This window comes from Dermacentor variabilis, chromosome 4, assembly GCF_050947875.1.
Source record: "Dermacentor variabilis isolate Ectoservices chromosome 4, ASM5094787v1, whole genome shotgun sequence".
In the NCBI taxonomy this organism is placed as follows: Eukaryota; Metazoa; Arthropoda; class Arachnida; order Ixodida; family Ixodidae; genus Dermacentor; species Dermacentor variabilis.
In genome coordinates, this window is record NC_134571.1 from 163,679,118 (window position 1) to 163,699,004 (window position 19,887).

Below are 19,887 nucleotides of genomic sequence, written 5' to 3' on the forward strand. Positions count from 1 at the left end.
ACTGCGCTTTTGTTTATGCCGAAGTTGTCTTTAATACCATCTGTGATGTATTGCAGCACATCGCCTCCTTTCATAATGTTACCATCTTCACCTTTGTAGCACTGTGATAATGTTTAATTTCGCCTCCGAGTGTTCAGACATGATTCCCCATTACTTTTTGTGCGTCTCTAGCTCGTTTTTGAATGTTCCGCACGAATCGGTAACCCGTGCAATTAAATTTCACTTGACCCGCCGTGGTTGCTCAGTGGCTATGCTGTTGGGCTGCTGAGCACGAGGTCGCGGGATCGAATCCCGGCCACGGCGGCCGCATTTCGATGGGGGCGGAATGCGAAAACACCCGTGTACTTAGATTTAGGTGCACGTTAAAGAACCCCAGTGTTATATTCAGTTTCGTTATTCATTTCAGTTCTTTATTCCCCAGGGGGCGCTTCTGTTCTTTATTATATATATTGGTTGTACATGTTAAATAAACGGCTTTTTAGCTGGGGACGGCTGGGGTCTGTCTTCCACCTTCGGTCAATACCACATTGGCGACGAGGATGTCGTGAACGTACCCCCAGCCCCGCTGCGCCGTCCGTATCCGCCCACCATGAGCTTAACCGGGCTTGCTCCGCCACCGGTTTTGCTTCCGACGCCCGGCCGTCCCTCATTGCCATGAGAGCAGTGGGAGCGGATGTTCAACGTGTACTTGCTGGCATCCGGAGCCGCCGCATTCAAGCCGGAGCAACGCAAGGCTATTCTTTTGCATTGTTTGGGGGCGGAGGGCCAGCGTATTTATCAGACGCTACATGCAGGGACCAGCGCCGCAGCACCGGCTGCGCCAAGTGTCGCAGCACTCGCCGATGACAAGTCTGTCGTGGCCCCTCCTGACGAATACGACTCTGCACTCGCCGCATTACGGCACCAGTTTTCGACGTCGCGCAACGTTATCATCGAGCGTCATCGCTTTCACCGCCGCAGTCAATACACAGGCGAGTCCGTTCATGACTTTGTTGCCGCTCTACGGGAGCTACCGTCACATTGTTCGTTTGCCTCGCAAGATGATGCTCTGCGGGACCAATTCGTTGCCGGCGTAGCTTCCACTCGCGTACGTGAGCGGTTACTGCTCGAGGGTTCCACACTTTCATTCCAGAATTCTGTTCGAATTGCACTTCAGTTTGAGCAGGCGGCTGAAGAGCTAAAGGAGCTTTCTGCTTCGGTCGAAGCAATTTCATTGCGGCAGCGTCGAAAACCATCGTCGCATTCTTCGAAAAGAAGTAATTCACAACCGGCAGCCACGATAGAGCAGAATTTAACGAGGTGGTCGAAATTTCCGGAGTCCCACTACGGCGTGCCTCATAACCAGCAGGTGGTTTTGGCACGTAAGACCCCATAATTTATAAATTTCCCTTGAACAAGCTCAGTCGCAGTTCCTCTTGGGTTCTTTCCCTCGGAATAATGATCCACCGGCGGGCCATCTTAGACACTCGGCACAGCGTTGTTTATCCTTGTGTGTGATCCACCAAACACCGCATGTCTCAGTGCAGCGTCATTCCTTTGTCAATGCGGACATTAGTGCGTCATTCCGTACGCGCATTGCGTACCAAACGTGCAAAATCACTCGTCATATTATGGTGCCTCCCCAACAGTTCCTGCTTCCCGAACAGAGCTTCTATGATAGGGATGTCAGCATAGGACCCCTTCTTTTACGCGGCTATTATTACTTGCTGACCATACTGGACTGTTCAAATGCTAGTCAGAAGCAATCAACATTGTCGACATGACTGCAGAGACAATCGCATGCGCCTTCATGTCTGCCAATATTTAGCGTTTCAGCTTACCACATGTAGTAACGACAGAGAGCAGACGGCAGTTTGAATCTGTGGTGTTTCCTGTACTCTTATCTATTGTTGGCTTTGTAGCGACCGTGCGTCACTTCGCTATCCCCGCCGTGAGGGTTCTCGCCGCTCATTGTTTCGTAAATCCAAATTGCCTAGCCGTGGGGGTCATTGTCCCCTGCTCTTTCTTGGAAGCGACGCCGCTTCCCGACTAGGGTGCCACCACTGCCACTCTCAAACCTGCTTTTACTCTTGAAAACTAAAGTAATGCTTAACAGTCTCGGAAGAGAACAGCAATTTACAATAGGCAGCGAGGCACTGGAAGTCGTAAGGGAACACATCTACTTAGGGCAAGTAGTGACGGCGGATCCGGATCATGAGACGGAAATAATCAGAAGAATAAGAATGGGCAGGGGTGCGTTTGGCAGGCATTCTCAGATCATAAGCAGCAGGTTGCCATTATCCCTCATGAGAAAAGTATATAACAGCTGTGTCTTACCAGTACTCACCTACGGGGCAGAAACCTGGAGGCTTAGGAAAGGGTTCTACTCAAATTGAGGACGACGCAACGAGCTGTGGAAAGAAGAATGATAGGTGTAACGTTAAGGGACAAGAAAAGAGCAGATTGGGTGAGGGAACAAACGCGAGTTAATGACATCTTAGTTGAAATCAAGAAAAAGCAATGGGCATGGGCAGGACATGTAATGAGGGGGGAAGATAACCGATGGTCATTAAGGGTTACGGACTGGATCCCAAGGGAAGGGAAGCGTAGCAGGGGGTGGCAGAAAGTTAGGAGGGCGGATGAGATTGAGAAGTTTGCAGGCACGGCATGGCCACAATTAGTACATGACCGGGGCTGTTGAAGTATGGGAGAGGCCTTTGCCCTGCAGTGGGCGTAACCAGGCTGATGATGATGAAAGCCAGTGGACTCTCCGTTCTCAAACTGTAAAGACGCTTGTTACTTGCCTCCGCTAAACCGAGTTCCCAACAAGTTGAAGCACTGTCGCACCTTGCTCAACCTTCATGTACTAATAGTATAATCAAGCGCCTTCATGCCGAGCTCAAAGAGACCATCAAAGCGCGCCGGGACCTTGAGAGATCTAGCGCCTCTTACGGTTCGAGATTCTTGGCTTTCGTACTGTCCTTCGCCGCAACTTTGGGTGCTCTACAGTCAAACTTAACTCGCCGTTCAGTGTTCTCCGCAGCTTGTTCGCTACACAAAAGCCAGCAGGCTCCACCAACCTTATCCTGAACGTATCCAAGACTGCTTCCACGACGTGCAGACCGCTCAATCGGAGTCAGCCAACGAAAACATGACTATTGGAACGCCCTGATCCCGCGTGCGCTGCACATATTTTTCTTAGGGGAGATGGCACACGATCGCCTGTGACACCAGCCGGTGGTGGACCCTTTTCTAGTTCTGTGCCATACTTGCAAGACCATTGCTACTCGGGAAAGTGGACGGGAAGCCGGCCTACCTGGAGACATCCATCAACCACCTACATCTCCACAGTCTAGGTTTTCGGAGCCAAACCTTCCTTTGAACTCTCAAGAATGTACGCATCGCGTCATTTCAGGGATTTCAGGTCCAGGCGGTGGCCCTGTAGCGCCCGCATCAACTACGGTGCCAGGGGGCATTCACAGCAAGCCAGGAAGGTCAGGAAAAAAAATATAAGTTATCAAGTCTGCAGCTTATGCGTCGGTCATCTTTTCTTTAGGGATCTATAGGCTTTTTCACGTTTTATAAGATCAAACCGCTACTGCCTCCTAGTAACAGTTATCGGACATTTATTAAGCAACTTATCTTACTTCCAGAGAAATGTACATTGTCTTCGTTATTCAGTTTTACCTCCCACTCACTTTGCAATTTTTACCAAAATTATGCATGAATACATTTTATCAAATAGTCTTATACAATGTGCCCTTGATTTACCTAAATTTACTGTAATCTTGTTCAATATTTTATTGTCATTGAATAGAAAATGGCCGCCATTTTCGTTAACGAATGCGTTCAGCCGACAACCAAAACCAGTTGTGCGAGAAAGAACATGGCAGCACCTGCTTAGTCGAGCGCTGTTTGGGACTTTTCCAGACGGCGCATTTACGTCATCTCACAAAAAAGTGTCGTAGCTACGCCTCTGAAAGCTTTTACTGATGAACTGCGAGTCAAAAGACTCGATTCTAATTATTCGTTATTAAATATCACCTGCGTAATGTAGAGTAAATGTCTCGAAAAGGGATCATTCCGCAATATTTGCCAAATACAAATTTTTCTTACTCTACATCTATGAGGAGTACGGTTTTAAAAATTTGTCACCTTGTTAGAAATTTTTTATGTTCAAGACAATTATTTTTGCCCTCCTCTGCAACACAAATTTGTGAGATATGTTGAAGTTCACGGCTGTTGGTAAATAAGTGGCAATTTAAAGGTCCCTTCCTCCATCTAGCGTCAAATATCGCAAATAAAGTATACTTTATTTAAATAGCTCAATCTTGACAAACATGTTGCATCTTTTCTTTTCTTTCGAAATTTCAGTGCGAAATTGTGGCTGAATAAATGGTAACATCGCTGCAACATAGCGGGTGCCTGCTTTTTTGTTATTATAGATTCCTCATTTTACGACGTGAAAATGATTCAGCATGATTCAGAAAGCGGTTGTTTACAAAAAAAGAACATTTTGGAGTGAAAACCGTCGGCGCATTCCTGGAAAGGTATCAGTGCATGGGCGCAGTAATAGAACGGTGGCATATAGTCACGTTATACCAACTGCTTGCTCTCCACAAATAATTGCTTGCTCTAGGGGGGGACAAATAATCTGAGTACCAACAAGCGATAGCAAACAACAGTACCTTGGTTAGGCCCAGCTACGTGGCATTCACATATTTTAAACTCTGGCAAAAGTTATCTCAGACACCCCGTATAAACACACGGTTCTCCTAAAGGAGAGAGGGAGTTCAGGCTGGTGGGAAAGACAATGAACATGCACGTGTTAGCAGTGAGGGTGCGGTATTGAAAAGGAAGCTGTGCTATTCCACGTCGGTGAGGGAGCGTGAGGTAGTGTCGTATGCCAGCTGGTTGACGTGTCAATGTAGGTTTCCTTTTTTTTGTACAAGGGGCCTGGAAGACGAGGGGGGCGCATTATCGTCTCTATTGGAGGTAAGTAAACTATTGTCTCTTTGAGAAAGAGAATAGAAGTAATGGAAGAACATGGTTGAAGTGGAAAACTAATAAATGTATAAATACCAGAAACGAAATGAAGGATCATAGAGAAAAAGTTAAGTAACACTAATGCAAATAAAAATAAGTAGGCTCTGCTAACCACGACCTAACGAAGATTTGCGGCATAGGAAAAATTCGCCAGCGGCTCGTGGCGCTCCTCCTATGCACGCACAGGTCCCGTGCTTCAGTAGCGTCGCAAGAAGCCATTTTATCAACACATATGCGCTTCATGAGGTGAAGAAACAAACCATAAATATATCTGTAGTAAGTGGCTGCTTTCTTGCAGTGGACCTTCATAAAATGCGTGCGCGGCAAGTGCAGGAGTTGTGGACGCCGCGCAGTTGGATTCAACCTCAGAGATTGTGGTACCGCAGCTAGTGCAAGTAGGTTAAACACAAAACCACCGATCGTGACCTTGAATCAACTGTCAAGAAATGAGGTGCAGAGTTCAACGAAAATAATATAAGAACATGTGTCGTTCGTCAGCATTGCGCTCGGAATAGAGCCTTCACATTTCTGGCAACCGAAGTGTATAAACTCACTCGAAGTGTATAAACTCACTCAAATTCCCGATTGTCGAACGACATAGTCTAATTCATTTCATTTAATTTTTGTTTCCTTAATTGCCCCACTGGGCGGTATTTAACATAAGCGGTGGTTTGTACCTATAGAGAGAGAGAGAGAGAGAAACTTTATTTTGGTTCCTTCAAGGATTTACCGTCTCGAGGTCTCGGTCGTCTTGAGCGCCGGCGACTTGGAGCCTCTTCCAGCAAGGGTGGGCCCCTATTCCAGGGCTCCACTGAGCCTAGCTACCTGACTAGCGTGCTGCACTAAGGCCCTTTGGGCCGTGAGCTCGCAGCTGGTAAGCCGACTCTCCCATTGCTCCGCACTCGGGTTATTGTGTTGGTGGAATGATTTATTGTGTTTACATTCCCATGTGACATGGTATAGTGTGGGTGTGGCCCCGCACCATGGGCAGGTGTCTCTGTATTGTGTTGGGTACATTTTGTTTAGGATGTATAAATTTGGGAAGGAGTTTGTCTGCAATCTGCGCCAACTCGTTGCTTCCTCCTGCGTTAGAGCTTTGTGGGGCGGGGGATGTTTGGCTCTCGTCCCTCTGTATAAGTTTAAGATTTCTGTGTATCCTCCCTCACAAGCGTGTGGGTGATACTCCGGGGCGCGCGACTGCTCTGCTCGGCACGTGGTCTCTCGAGCTAGGCTGTCTGCCCTGTCGTTACCCTGTATGCCTGCGTGGGCCGGAATCCAAATTAACTTGTGCGTAACGTTCCTCTCGGCGAAGTTGGCTCCGCCAAGAATTCTGAGGGCGGCTTAGCTAATCCTGCCCCTCGTGTAATTTCTGCACGCTTCCTTTGAGTCTGTTAAGATGTTTAGACGCCTGCCTGTCCTATATCCTTCTACTGCCGCCAGCGCCACGGCAATTTCTTCGGCCTCCGCTGTGTCGGCTGCCTTTGCCGTCGCACATGTGATCAGATTCCCGTCACCGTCCACCACCACCGCCGTGGCCGTGCGCTTCCCTTCTCGCGGGTACGTGGCAGAATCCGTGTACACCGTGTTCTCTAGTAGAGCGACTGTCTTTTCCACGTATTCGGCTCGCGCCTGCCTTCTGCTCTCGTGGAGGTTGGGGTCCATGTTCTTAGGTACTGGCCTAACGCTTATTGTTTTTCTTAAGCAGTCGGACACGTCTGCGTATCTATCTACGTGTCCACTCGTGTCCCGTCCCAGCCTAGTCAGGAGCGCTCTCCCTGCAGGGGTGCTTTTGAGTCTGGCTTTTTGCGTTTCAAGCAGGGCTTCCGCCAGTTCGCTGAAAGTGTTGCTGATGCCCAGTTGGAGCAGTTTTTCGTTTGAAGTGTTTTTTGGCAGATGGAGAGCCGTCTTGTACGCTTTCCTGAATATCGTGTCCGCCTGTTCCCTCTCTCCTTTGGTCATCGCTTGGTACGGTAGCGAGTATATGACTCGGCTGACGACCGTACCTATAAAATAGATTTCGACGCATTCGTATTAAGAATGAAGGTTATTTGTAAAGTTTGCAATGAATGTTGATGGGCAGGTGATGGAAACAATAGAGCTTGGAAGGTCGTTCCAGTCTTAGGCTGCACAGGAAAAAAAAATAAAGAGGCGGAAAAAGTGACAGTTTCGGGTGCGAAAACGGGACACTTGAAATGTATAGCCGGTGCGGTGTGAAATGTATGTCGGGGGGATGATGTAAGGGGCCAGGTTGAGTGAAGAATAAACAATTTTTTATGGAATAGGCAAAATTTGGCGTGACGACGGCAAACAGAGAGTGGTGATAATCATGATTGTGCTTTTAAGGATGAAACGCTGATATCGTATGAGTATAGGGAGTGAATGAAACGGTCGGCGCGTTTTACACTTACTCAAGATCATTTATGAGATATGATTGGGACGGGTTCCATACGGCGGAGGCATATTCGAGTTTCGATCTGATGAGTGACTGGTACGCGAGCAACTTTACGTGCTGGGGTGATGACGTAGGTGACGCTTTAGGAAGCCCAGTATTTTGTTAGCGGATGAAATGATTTTAGATATATGCGCATTCCAAGTGAGACCATTAAACTGTGTTACAACAAGATATTTGAACGATGATACTGACTCTACAGGGCTGTTCTGCGATAATAAATGAAAAAGTAAGGGGTTTTTACGGCGGGAAAACGGAACAAGCTTGCATTTGTTCGGGTTAAGCGACAGAGGCCACTTCTTACACCATTCCTTAGTGTGCTTAAGGTCTTGTTGTAGGGTTACTTCATCGCGGGGGGGGGGGAAGGTTTAATTACGGTTCGGTAGATTACGCAGTCAACCGGACGTGGTTGCTCAGTGGCTATGGTGTTAGGCTGCGGAGCACGAGCTCGCGGGATCAAATCCTGGCCACGGCCGCCGCATTTCGATGGGGGCGAATTGGGAAAACACCCATGTACTTAGGGCCCCAGGTGGTCGAAATTTCCGGTGTCCTCCACTACGCCGTGCCTCATAATCAGAAAGTGATCTTGGCACGTAAAACCCAACTATTCAATTAAATTAGATAACGCAGTCGTCAGCAAACATTCGGATTTTGCAAGATACACTAAGCGGTAAGTCGTTATTCTATATTACGAATAGAAATGGGCCGAGGACTGAACCTTCAGGTACTCCTGATCTTGCTTTGAGACAGTCGGAAGATTTGTTATAGACATGCACGAATTCAGAACGGTTACTTAGAAATGCTTCGATCCATTTTAGAACGTTAGGGTGCAAGTTTAACTGGGATAATTTTAGCATAAGTCTTCGGTAGGGGACTGTGTCGGATGTCTTTGCGTAATCTAGAAAGATGGGATCAGTTTGTATGTTTGAAGTTTATTTCCTTTCTTGATTACAGAAAGAGGAAACAGGAGATAAAGGCCATTTGGCCTGACAGGGGCTCTTGCTCCTAAGTGCGTTCGGCTTACATGATGATCCAGTGTACAAAAAAAGCAAATATAACAAGAAACAAGCAAGTACGATGTAGATAATACACATAAACAAGATAATGTGTACATTATACAATGACTATGTGAAAAAGACATTTATGCTTCAATTTTTGTTTGTGCAATCACATTACAGCGCAGATTAAGGAATACATATATAGTGCGTAAAAAAATTTAGTGCGAGAGTTATTTATGTGTAAATAATTTGATTGTGTATAAGTAGGTTTTTTATACATTGCTTAAAATTAGGCGCACAGAAATCAATTTTTTGCTCAACGATGTTTAGTAGCCTTGGTATTTGATAATTTATATCCTGACGACCGTAGTTAGTACGCGTGAATGGTATTTTCTTGACTTGATAACGTAATGGGTATCGAAGAGAAGTGGGTATGCTGACAACATGGAGCCTGTGTTTTTTGTATGTAAGAGTAATCTATAATAAAATACTTGATTTGCTCGGATCAGTAAATGTTTGCCGAAGAGATTGTGTGTGGGTAAGTCACGCGGCCTACCATGGTAGTTTTCAACAATTCGGACAACTTGTTTTTGCAAACTTAATACCTTTTCACAAGTTTTTCGTTGTAGTTGTTCCCCAGACCAAGACACAATAAGTTAGCTTCGAGTAAAAAAGGGCGTAGTATATTGCTTTCTTTAGCCATAAAGGCATTAGATCACCTATTTTATACATACAGCCTACTACTTTGCTAACATCATTGCTAAGCTTATTGACATGATTATCCCAGGAGAGGTTTTCTTGGAGCCACACCCCCAAGAACTTTTGCGTTGTTACTTGTTCTAGCCTCTTTGCTTGAAATAGAACAGTTATATTAACAGGCAATGGCTTGTTTATCGTTCTAAATATTATATATTTTGTTTTGTTGACATTCAATTGTAGTTTGTTAATGTACAGCCATTCAGATAACAAATTTAAATAATCATTTATTTCTTTTTTGTATGCATTGCAAGGAAGAATTTGCAAAGAAAAGATTAGTATCGTCTGCGTACATGATGATATTAGGTGAGGAAGAAATGTTAGGAAGGTCATTGATATAAAGATTAAATAATATGGGACCAAGTATGGATCCCTGCGGCACGCCAGTCTGTATTTTCAGAAGTGAGGAAGTGGCCTGATTATATGAAACAAACTGGTAGCGATCTGTTAAGTAACTTCTCATTAAATCTAATGCTGTACCACGCATACCGTAGTCATGAAGTTTGCACAGAAGTATACCACGATTTGCGCTGTCAAAAGCCTTACGCAGGTCCACAAATGAGCCTACCGTGTATAAACGGTTTTCCATGTTTTGCAGTATTTGACGTTTTATATATAGGGGCGCATCCTCACATGACTTGACATGATGTTGTTGTCAAGGTCAGCATGCAGGTCGTAAAGACATATTACTAGTTGTGTTTTGCAAGAGAATTCTTTCCGAAAGCCATACTGGCTAGAGTGAAAGAAGTTCTTAGAATCTAGAAAGTTTACTGTCCGAGATAAGATTACATATTCCATGATCGTGCACGGGACGCTTGAAAGGGAAATGGGCCGGTAGTTCAGTGGAGAATTCTCATCACCTGATTTGTAAATCGCAACGACCTTGCGCCTTTTCCAGTCATCTGGAAGGTTGCCGGTGGAGAGTTACTGAGCATAAATCAAACACAAGAATGGGGCGATGGTATCATGGATATTTTTTTACACTTTGGAATTATTTCGTCAATACCATCTGACGAAAGCAGTTTCATGTTGTTACGATGAAGGGAAAGAAGAAGGGGACATAAACCGGAAGACGACATGACATGAACATGGAAGACGAAGACTGGCCGTTGCCTGAACGCCATATGCACCACTTGTAAATATACATTATTTTACACTCGTGGGCCTGCTTTCTTCCTGCAACATTTGGTAGAAGGTACTAGGTGCAATCACGAAACTTCGCAGCGGCCGTCATCTACCTGCCGCCCCAATGGCAAATCAGCCGACACAAGTGACAACGTATCAGCAGCCCGTGCCAACGGTCATCCTCACTCATCCGCGGCACCCGGGGATGTTTTGTGGCACGGACAACGCCGACATCGACGGCTGGCTTACGATGTAGCAGTGAGTGTGCGACAACAGCAGGTGCGATCCAACAATGATGCTAGCAAACCTGATATTTTATTCAAGAGGAACTGTGAAGCAATGCTAAGATACACATGACGACATGACATGACATGAATGACATGAACATGGAAGACATGGAATGTCTGCAAAGAAAAACAGCGAGACCTGTTAGGCAGACCGGTCGGTCGTCAGCTGGCAGCAAAAAAAAAAAAAAACTTGCGTGCGGCGCTCAGACGTCCACAGAATACTATGTCGTGTACATACAGGATGTGCTGGCCCCCTGTCGCAAGGCAGATAACAACATGACCGAGGCAGACACGATTGGTCACATACTAAAAGGTATTGCAGATGATGCCTTCAACCTCCTGATTTGTAAGGATTGTGCCACTGTGGATGCGATTATAAAGCAGTACCGGCGTTTTGAACAAGCGAAGGGCTGCCGCGTCGCTCAAATTTTTGACAGATGGCCCAATATTCCCACGACCTCTTACAAAGACCCGTCGCAGTTTGTTCAGCCGACAGGATTGGAAGATATAACGCGCATCATTCGCCGTGAGCGTGAGGCCATGGCTCCGACTCCAGTTTGTTCCGACTGTCAAGAAAGCGCCCCCTCAATCTTCCTTCTACAAGCGGTCATCCGTGAGGAAATGGCAAGTTCGGGCATTCCATCTCTCTGCGCGGTCCGTCACACAGACACCTACCATATTTTTCCGGCCGCTCGCTCCCAGACGCAAAGCTTTCCGCCACTCCGTCCCAACCCAGCTGACTCGCGCACAGCGGATGATAAACCCATCTGTTTTAATTGTTCCGGTATTGGACGCATCGCCGGTATTTGCCGCGACTACTGGTCGTCGCCTCCTCGGTGGTGGTCTCCGAGACACTACCACCAAGTGCCAGACAATCGTACTTTATCGCCCTATACACCGATTAGTAAGGTCAACGCCGACAGTGCTCCACAAAGATCCAGGCGCCCCCCGTCTCCACGATGTTGTAGGTCCCATTCGCCTCTCATTCATCGCTCTTCGTCCCCTTCCTTAACCAGCCGCTTCACTTCGGGAAACTAGGCGGTGCAGCTCCCGGAGGTGAAGCTGCAACTCCGACCCGGCCCCCAAATCTTCTGTTGACCCTTCCTACACGTGGAAACCTACCGGGCATTCAAGTTTATGGTGTTCCTGTTACATCTCTCGTTGACACAGGAGCGCAGCTTTCAGTTGAGCGCTGCTCTCCACCGAAGGCTCAAAAAGGTTCTGACGCCCGCCGTACCGTGCACCGTGCGAGTCGCCGATGGGTCACCTGTTCTTGGAATGTGCACAGCACGTGTGGCCATTGGGCGCCATTATACTGTTGTTGTATTTATCGTCCTTGAACACATTCCGCACTACCTAATTCTCGGCGTCAACTTCCTTTCGAAGCACTCTGCCCAAATTGACTGCTCCGCAGGTGTTGCACAGTTGGATCTGCCGCTTCCTGCCGAAGAAACAACTTGTGCTTCACACCACTTATGTTCTGGTGAGCTTGCAAGGCTGTCTCTACAGGCGGCTGCAATAATGTCCTCCTGAACCCTTGTCCTTCCGTACTGATGTCGAGTACGTCGTGTCGACGCTTACTGACGTGGTTTTGTCGCGCAATATTCACCTACGAAGCACCTTAATCCGGATTCGCGAAAGCTACGTTGGCTTGACCATCCTAAATTTTAGATTTTCATCGCATGTGCTGCCACACGGCATCGCCATAGCGCATATACCTCCATTGGAAGAATTTGAGATTTCTTCTTTGGCCTCTCAATCCTTCCTCAGTGTCAACGGACCATTGTCACCCACGCATTCGTACTGGACGCCTGCGGACGATGTTCGTAAGATGACTCCCCTGGCCTTCCTTCCGAACAAACAACAGCTCTACGTCCCCTCCTGTCCTCTTATAGGGATATCTTTGATTTGGACGACCGTCCATTGGGCCATAAATCTCCTTTGCTGCATCGAATCAACACCGGTGACGCCATAGCCTCATTCGTAGGCGGCCATATCGTGTCTCCTTAACAGAAAGGACCATCATAGAAAAAGATCGACAAGAAGATCATTGAACCATCCAGTAGCCCGTGTGCATCAGCGGTTGTCTTAGTAAAGAAAAAAGACAACTCGAGGCGCTTCTGCGTTGACTACCATTACCTCGACTTGATAACAACGAAGGATGTTTATCCCCAGCCTCGCATTGATGACGCTCTTCACTACCTTCATGGATCCCAATAATGTTCATCAATTGACGTCGGCTCCGGCTATTGGCAGATTAGCGTCGATGAGATGCACCGCTAGATAACCGCCTTCGTCACGCAGGACAGCCTGTACCAATTTAAAGTCGTTCCCTTTAGATTATGAAATGCGCCAGCTACATTCGAGCACATGATGGAGTCTCTCTTGCGCGGCTTCAAGTGATATAGATGCCTTTGTTACCTCGACAATGTGATTGTGTTTTCGCTGAACTTTGAGAACCACCTGCGGCACCTCACAACCATTCACTCCATGTTTCGCAGGGCTGACCTTCAGCTAAACACCTCCAAGTTCCATTTCGGTCGTCGTGAAATTAACATGCTCGGGCATCTCGTAAACGCCGCCGGAATCCAACCTGATCCACAGAATGTTTACGCCGTGCGAAATTTTCCAGTACCTTCTTCCACAAACGGTGTCCGTAGTTTTCTGGGCTTATGCTCTTATTTTCGGCCATTTGTGAAAAATTTCTCCGAATAAGATCACCCTCTCTCTGACCTTCTTACGAAAGATGTCTATTTCTCTTGGGGAGAAAGCCTTCTCTACCCTGACTGAGCGGCTTACAGTCCCCCAATTCTCTCACACTTTGACCCTTCTGCGCCCACTGAAGTACGAACTGACGCGAGTGGTTCTGGCATCGGCGCTGTCCTCGCTCGGCGTCAAGAGGGCCAAGACCGTGTCATCGCTTGCGCTAGCCGCCTTCTTTCCACGCCTGAGCGAAATTACTCCATTACTGAGAGGGAATGTATTGCGCTCGTATGGGTGGGCGCGAAATTTCGACCGTACCTTTTCGGTCGAAGCTTCTGCGTCGTAACCCATCATCACGCCCTCTGCTGGCTTTCCTCCATGAAGGACCCGATTGGACGACTTGCACGTTGGGCATTGCGTCTACAAGAATATACGTTTTCTATTATGTATAAGTCAGGGCGCCTGCATAAAGACGCTTACTGCCTGTCCCACCAACTAGTGGCTCAACCAGACGCTACCGATGCAGTCTCAGGCATAAGTATTCTATCACTCCGCGGCTTCCTCTATACTGGCGACAAGCAACGCCAAGATCCTGTTCTTCGAACATTTATCGAACGCCCAAGCTTCTCGCCCAATGACCCGTCCTTCCGGATGTTCATCTTGCGCGAATGAACTTTATACCGTCGTAGTGTTCCTCCTGATGGCCCGGAGCTCCTTCTAGTCGTTCCCAAGCCCCTGCTCCAGCAACTTCACGATGCTCCTATTGCTGGACATCTGCGCATCCTTCGTACTTACGACCCTCTGCGGCGCCGCTTCTTCTGGCCCGGCATTTATCGCTCTTTGTGCCGTCATGTCGATTCTAGCGACCTATGTCAGTGCCGGAAGACGCCTGGTATACCTCCTGCTGGCTTGCTTCAACCAAATGTTATCCATACAGAGCCCTTCTTCCAAGTGGGCCTCGACCTCCTCGGCTCCTTTTGAATTTCCATTAAAGGAAACGAATGGATTCCTGTAGCAACAGATTATGCCACGAGATATGCCATCGCACGAGCGATGCCAACCAGCTGCGCTACAGATGTTGCCGACTTCTTGCTATACGACGTCATCCTGCACCACTGCGCCCCTCGCCAGTTACTCAGAGGTCACGGCTGCCCCTTTCTATGGAAGGACGTCGATGATCTGCTCCACTTTTTTTCTACAGAACACCTGCTTGCTACCGCGTACCATCCTCAAAAGAACGGCCTCACCGAGCGACTCAACCGCACACTAAGTGAAATGCTGGCGATATACGTTTCCGACGATCACCACGACTGGGACGTCGCTTTACCATGCATCACTTTCGCACCAACTCGACCCGTCACGACACTGCCAGATTTCCTCCACCTAACCTTTTGTATGGCCGCGACCCCACCTTAACCCTTCGACAAACTGCTACCTCCCACAGTACAATCACCCAGCACTGATTACGCTCGCGATGCTTTTGCTTTAGCCGTCCAGGCCCGAGAGGTCGCCCGTCATCACCTCACAGTCTCGCAAGCTTCTCAAAAGCGACGCTACAACCTTCGGCACCGAGACCACCATTTTTCACCTGGTTTCCTTGTCCTTCTCTGGACGCCTTCGCAGCGCGTCGTCATCTCGGAAAATCTACTTTCCCGTTATTCTGGTCCATACCAGATCTTACGTCGACAGTTAGACGTGACATACGAGATCGGCCTAGTCGGTCGGCCTTCAGTGCCTCCCAACGTCACCAGCGATGTTGTTCACGTTGCCAGGCTCAAGCTCTATGTACCCCCATTAAGTGAGGCTAGATAACTTGCACCGAGACGGAGCTAACCCCGCCGGGAGGCTGATGTTAATGTGAGGGGAAAGAAGAAGGTGACATGAACTAGAGGAAGACGAAGACTGGCCTTTGCCCGAGCGCCATATACACCAGTTGTAAATATACAATATCTTACGCTCGTGGGCCTGCTTTTTTCTGCAACGATATATTGATTTATAGACGAAATACCATACGCGCAAAAAGGGGTGAAACGCATACTGTATGTCAATAGCGTGGTGGGGGGAAGGGAAGGTACGCTGGATTCTTTGGTGAATAGGGATCGAAATGCTGTGTTAAAGGCGTTGACGCGTTGGTTGTCCGTGTATACCTGTCCTGATTCGTTAGTAAGGCTCAGGGTGCAAGTATAGCGAGGGTTTAGTACCTTGCGAGAATTTTCGGCTTTTGTCTGCTAGCATACTCGACAGATCTAGGTTCAAAAACGTGAATTTTGGGTTACAAATTGCGCTCGTATATTCTTTTTCTGCTTTGTTGTATTTCGTTTGTTGTATTTCACTCAAGCTTCGGGTGTTTCGTAAGGTTTCGCTGCGCCAAAAACACGTTTCGTTTATATTCGCTAATCTCTTCAGTTTGTATGTGAACCATGGTTTCTTTGGGAGGGATGGAATGATACTTCGGCAATAAATTTGCTAGTTAGTTTATAATTTTATGTTTAAAGATCACCCATTTATCTTGCACGGATCGCGCAAGAAAGTTACTTTCGAAGGCCGGAAAGAAGATTCTGAGCTCGTTGTGTTTGGCTTCATAATTACCTTTATTATACAACGTAATTGTTTTCTTGATTTAATCATGTCGTTGAAGGAAGAAGGAAAAATCTGCAAGTATTACTTTGTGATCACCAATTTTGCGTCAGTATGAAATTTAGAACAAGCAATCAGGATGGCTGCTTAGTAATAATTCTAGGGTGTTAGCATAATCAGCAACAATACACTTGGGTTCTCACACTAGTTGAGTTCGGTTAAAATTCAGGCAAATGTCAATAAACTCTCTTGCTTCGACAGGGTTTGCTGAGAATTGTGTAGGGTTATGCCATCCAATTTTAGGGAAGATGAAGTCACCAAAAGGTAAAATATGAGCGTTAGGGTGAACGGTTGGGAGTGTGTTTACTATATTGTTTAGACAACGGGGAAAACATGGATTATTGTTCGGTGGCCTGTAACATACTAGGAAGAGTACTGTTTGAGGTGAAGCGCGACAAATTCGGCCCAAAACATCAAGGTCAGGTTGAATGTGTGACAGCAGAATAGGATATTTCAGTGCCAACAGCGATTAGCACACAGCCTCCTCGGCCGTGTTTGCGGACGGTGCGGAATAACTGAAAATTTGGTAGATCCGAAATCTATTCGGTGCCTGTTACTTTATCAGTAAGCCATGTTTGTCTTAGTATCATTATATTGCTGTTGGAAGATGCCACAAGGTTAGACACGAGTGGACGCTTCGGTATAAGACTACGAATATTCGTGAAGGTTACAGGAAAAGAAGGATCCTTTCGGGATTGCATCCGGGGGTGATTCAGTTTGCTTTTCGGCCGCGATGATCGCTATGCAATTTCTTTCACTGATTGCGATGCAGCTTCAAAAATATAGCGCCTCGAGTCCATGTGCAAGGTTTTAATACGTATGGGAATTTTTTTTATTTCTGCTAGACGAAAGCAACAAAGGGGCGGAGGGCAGTACGATCTGAGAGGCAAAAATCTTCACCAATACCGATATTGGTTCCTTTCAATTTTCTGGCATTTGCATGGGCGTTTTCCTCGCTTTTGTAGAACGTGAACTTAAGAATTATTGGGCGACAGCGGTCATTTGTATGGCGTGCGAGACAATGCACACGCCTTATTTCTTTTGGTTCGAGTTTTATTTTTAGGTGCTCTAGACAGCGGTTAAAGACAAGTTTTTTCTGTTTCATTGTTTGTCTCTTTCGCGTTAAGATCTGGAAGGTTATAGAATCTTAGGTTGCTGCGGCGTGACCTGTTTTACGCGTCATCCAGCCTATTTCCATGTTCAGAGACTAAGCGGGCGGTTGCGTTAGTGCCGGCTTGAATTGGAACAAGGTCTGCTGGCAGTGGCAAAAGGCTCTGGTGGTGTCGTTCCATTTCAGTCATGCGGTTGTTAAGATACGATAGTGTGTTGTCAGTTCTTGGGAATTGGTATTTTAGTTCTTCAACTTCAGATATCAGTTTGTTTTTGCCAGTGCCACTTTTTAGAGTTCTGTGAGGTCTTTTGCCGTTTCGGGACCAGGGTTAGTTTTTATATCATACGACAACAACGGTGGTAAAGAGCAAAAAGCATGAAAACTCTCGTTACTAATAGCGACAAGGCACTGCCGGCTTGGCAGCAGCACTAGAACGTAACTACTTGACTTTTCTGCGTAGAGGCTAGTGTGCTTACTAACCTGCCTTGTTCGGTTCAGCGGGGAAGGGAACTGCGTTGCGGCACGGCTACCAAGCCCACAAGGTGAAGTCGACGGTCGTCGGTGAATAGGTGCATGCAGTAGTGATACAAGCATCTATAGGGCTCCCAAAGATGAAGTGGGGAAAAGGTGGTCGAGGGGTAATAGTGTTCCTGGAAAGCTTGATAATGCTGCCCCGCGCAGTGAAACGTTTCCTGTATTGAGAATTGTTTGCACACCGTTCCTTCCCACTTCACACGATGCCGATGCAAATGTGCTGCTGCATCACTGCAAGTTCCACTGCGCGCTCCCACATTCATCAAGTTATCACTGCGCGTTTTGCAAGCTTTCCCCCCATTCCTGTCACTGTTATTGTAATGAACTCTGCGCAGGACATACACTTGAAGACCCGACATCAAGAGCATGCGATTCAGACCATGTCACAATGCCGCGCCGTTCTGTGAATAAGCATACTAAACACAAACTGAATCGCTTGTTTGCCTCGGACTTCTGTTATGGTGTCGTCGTTATCTTGCAAAAGGTTTTGAAGCTCACCTACTTGAGTAGGGAGCGCTAAGGCTTTGCGTGGTCTCGATTGCAGATCTCTTTTTCATTGCAAAATTTGTCATGAAGTTCATTGTCTCAGGTTCTTCCACAAGAACAATCGATGGTGCCTAGTGACTTGTCATTCGTTGGCGTTCATCGTATTTCTTCAGGGCATTTATACGAAACCAATTTTTCGCGTGTCCTACGTCTACCTTAACACAGAAGTCGTTCTTCGGGGTGATGACCATAAAGGTCTCTTGCAATGCATGAGCAACTTGTGAGTCAAGTGAAGGAGAAGCAATGCCCGATGACTGATTTCAAGCTTTGCTCTACAGTGATTCCTATCGTAGTACTTTTTCCAATACCATTTGCTGTCTTCGGCATATTGCGTGCAATCTGTGTAGTGTAGAGTAGGTGCTCTTTGATGTGGACGACGTAACTGTAGAAAATCTCGCACTTAGTCTACAATTCGTCGAGGAAGAACAATTGCCTTCGTATTTAGGGACCATATATGAGCTAAAAAAGTAAAAAGCCATAACTGATGTGGGTCATGTCACTGTACGCAATACGGAACATGGAGTAGATACGGTTCGCGGGACTGTTCCTGGAAAGCTTCACGGGGTACGGTGTATTATGGTGTGTTACATCTCCGAGCTGTCACTTCGTTCCTGTTCAGTTGAAATATCTGTCGTGACACCTAAGGTACAGAAATGTTTCCTCTTTTTTGTTTTTCTACGAATTTAGCGCCGACCATTGTGCAAAGTTAGTGGAGGGGTTCCGCTTGAGCAATTCTTACGTTTTCCACTGAAAATGCAGGAAGCGTCGTATAATTATTCCATCAACACTTGACAGATACAAATTAAGGGGTGAAAACGTACGTCATATATCCAAAACCATGATACCACAATTACTTATGTGAATGTTAACATTTTGTCTGGTACTTGAAAAGTATTTATTCACCGATTCAAAGTTGTGTCATTTCAGCTTTTGCTGTGTAGATATTTATCTTGCCACATGCATGCTATATGAGTAGGTTGCCAGGTTCCTGCCTGTTGTTCACGTGCAGGCGAGAGCCATCAGGCTGCCGTTATGCAGCCTTTTATCCCCCCATCTCCGTTGATTATGTAATCAGTGTACTTGCATGCTAAAATAAAATAAACTTCAAAACAGCAACTTCAATTGCTCCAGTTTGGGTCAGGGTAAGTGGGTTTGCAACACCCAGGCCCATTCACGACGATGACATCGTCGAAAGGGTTTTCGAGGAATCTGGCGATGACGTGCCTTGAAAAATACAGCGAGTGTATATTCACCTCCACTTCTAGCGCTTCTGAGCTACTCCTGTCATCGAGCTGTATGGTCGCATATGGGTCTGTTAATGCATTGTCTTGTACCTGAGATCAGCGTAGATGAACGTTTCTGCTGCCTATATCGCTCAAAATAGAAAATAGCTTCACAAATAGTACCACTTGCATGTTGTAATTCCGAGAACTTGTTTTTCGGTAGCACCCCTGAGTCGTCTATCATCTCGGAGAGTGGAGCTTTGGCAACTGTTGACACGATCGCTTTCAGATGAAAGATAGCAGTCCGGGACTAATTTTGTTCTTGAAGCCTTGCGTCGATATTCCTGGACATTGTGTTAGATATTCAATCAATATGCGCGATAATGCTGTTTCAGATGGAAACAACAACCACTTGTTTCATGGCGGAATTTTCCTCAAAGAAAACATCGGATTTGGTTTATCAGAGAGTTAGCTTTGACCTCCTTCTCTCTTT

The 19,887-nt window shown here is 46.7% G+C and overlaps 1 protein-coding gene and 1 pseudogene across 2 annotated transcripts in view; one reads left to right on the top strand and one right to left on the bottom strand.

Moving 5' to 3' along the window:
* Window positions 1–19,887, bottom strand: part of LOC142578035 (uncharacterized) — a 132,664-nt gene that overhangs the window by 65,829 nt on the left and 46,948 nt on the right. The gene's annotated exons all lie outside the window — the stretch shown is intronic.
* On the top strand, window positions 590–3,424 carry LOC142577665 (uncharacterized; annotated as a pseudogene).